Genomic DNA, 2893 nt, shown 5'->3' with positions numbered 1-2893 from the left:
AGCGGGCAGGTTAGTCAAAGCGGACAATATCATTGCTACGGGGTTCTGGGGGCGTTACAGGTAGTTTGTCTACTTCTGTCTTGTCCAGTCTTAGTCGTACCAAACACCATACATACTTCTGTTATGTCCAGTCCTACCCTCTTATCATGTCCTGCCCTGTCCAGTTCTGTCTCGTCCAGTCCTGTCTAATTATGTCTGCATACCAAACGCTACCTATAAGAACTATCATTGTGAAGTTTATATAAGTTCCTAATTTGGTGAGGTGGAAATGATGTGACAAAAAAAAAAGTACAAGAAGTGGGTTACTATAGAAAGTGACTAATTGAGTAAGCTTTCGGGAGAAGGTTTTACGTAAAAAGTCAAGTTTTTTCTCTGGACCCGTTCATCCGAACTAAAAAACATGTTCCTTTTATTTATGAAAAATCATCTCAAACAAAAACATTCTCAACTTATAAAAACATATTAATCCATACAAATAGATCCGGCAAACGTGTCGTGTCGAGTTCGTATCGGGTTCAAACAGGTAGAGAGTGCCTAACCGAATACGACACGTTTACTAAACGGGCCAAAAAATCTCAACCAGAAAACGACCTGATTTAACCCAATTAACCCGACACGACACGATTACCCCGTTTATCCTCTTAAACCTGGTAACCTGTTAAACCCGCTTAACTTGTTTAACATTTATAAAATTAAAACTTAAAAATCGAAAAACGAAAGCATTAGAAATCCATATCCAAAGCGTTAAAACTCCAAGCATTAAAAATCCGAAGCATAAAAATATTACAACCCCAAAAATCGTTTAAGTTCTAAGTTCTAACGAAATCCAAAACATAGCTCCTCTTTGTCCGGATTGTTGAGTTTGAAGACATTGATTCTTTGATTCTTCACGGTCATCTTCATCCTTTAATCTTAAAAGCCAATTGCATAGCTCCTCTTCATTCGGATGCATTGATGCTAAAATTGAGTACAAGAAATGTTAAAAATTAAGTTAAAATTTAAAATTAAATGTTTACCAGGTAAACTTTACTTTCATTGAAAGCCCAGTCTCTAAGACAAACCAATGATTCAACGGTTTTCGGTTTCAACGAGCTCCGATAGGCATCAATAACTCGTCCTCCAATACTGAAAATCGATTCAGAAGCAACGGGGGGATGGCCAAAATATCTCTAGCATTTGAGACACAATTAATGGGATACCACCCTTGAAGGGGTTTCCAATACTCCAACAAATCGAAATCATTTATGCGAGTTAATTTTGGTTTTCAGTGATAACAAGATCGTCTACACAAGTGTGAAGTCAACGCAAGATTCAACGAACATTGATGAGACCTTCAGCGTCATTCCAGTGTTCAACGATCAGATGAATCTTGTCGAGCAAGATTGTTTTTATTTTGTCCGTCTACACACAAAGAACAAACCCATATGTTTCTAAGTATAGTACAGTACGGAGCCACTTCAAGGCGATCGATCAGATGCAAAAGTGGGCTCATGGCCCATGGTAAACAAAAAGAAGCCCAATTGTAATTAGGGCCGTCCCTGGGGAGGGCAGCACGGGCTATCAGCGGCCCGAATTTTTCCCTTAAAATACAATAGTAGTCTAAAATAATTTAATAAATTAAAGAAACCCAAAAAAATGTAGCATATAATAAAAAGCAAAAAGAATTTAGTAGATAAGAAGGGCCCAAAAATACATCAACTAATTACATTTGAGAAGAAAATAAAACAAATTAATTGGTCATTCATTATATGCTATTGTCTATTGCATCTCTATTTTTTTATTTCCAACAAGGTTATTATCTCTATATGCTTGATTGTTTTCGTGCTTCAACAATTGAACGTTAAGATCATGTGTTTGCTATTGCTATATACTTTTGTTGGATATTTTTATCAATTTCAGCTTCTATTGACTATTGCTATTTGGTTATGTTGTTCTAGTTGTTTTTTGTGACTATTATTATTATCTATTTTTGCTTCTACATAAAATATTTTACTATTGTTTGACAATCAATATAGTGTTCTTATAATTTATGACGTGTTTCATGGTCTTGTGATTAATCAATAAATTTTTTCCACTAGATGTATTTAGTAATGTCTATTTATATATGTCATGTTCCATAAGCTTTTAATCTTAACATCTTATTTTAGTTGAACAAGAAAAGAAAGAAAATAAAATTTAAATATTTTTATCAATTGTTTGACTTATTTATCTTTCATTGGGATTCCACCACACCACAAGATTTTATTTAAGTGTTCAAACAATCATTTATTGAGTTTGCATATCATATGTTTAATTCATTATTTATTCTTATTGGATCTCAATGGATCATCTTTTCTTTCATATTCTTATTGATCTTCATTTGTCTACTTGTCCAGAAAACCTTGATAATCTTCTTTATTATTGATTTCTCATTGACCCTTACGATTACTTCATTCACACGAATTCTCTTTTTATATATCAAAATAACACATATTTCTTGTTATGAACTAAAAAAATTCTTATTTTCTACAAATTTATCAACCATAATTTTTATACTCTTGGTTTCAAATTAATACGTAAATTTAATTATTCTCTTATATATCTATAATAAAGATAAATAAAAGTTCTTTACTCAGTAAATTATTAGCATTTCTTGTACTCAATTTTATACTAATGAAAAACATTTATTGAAATTTTTTTCCGTACTTATCGAGGGTCACTACAAGAAAAGTGAGCTCTGACGATGCACCTTTTAGCGATGACATATTTACGCCACAAGTTATAACAACGACATGTTGTTATATACTTTTTTCTGATGATAACTGGAATTTTAGCGACGACAAAAGTCGTTGCTAAAAGTCTTGTTTCTTGCAGTGGACCATGTTTTTACGTCTGTCCAAGGCCTATAAAATGT

Source organism: Cynara cardunculus (assembly GCF_001531365.2).
Source record: "Cynara cardunculus var. scolymus isolate 2C chromosome LG 6, CcrdV1, whole genome shotgun sequence".
Taxonomy (NCBI): Eukaryota; Viridiplantae; Streptophyta; class Magnoliopsida; order Asterales; family Asteraceae; genus Cynara; species Cynara cardunculus.
Note: the sequence above shows the minus strand (reverse complement) of the source record.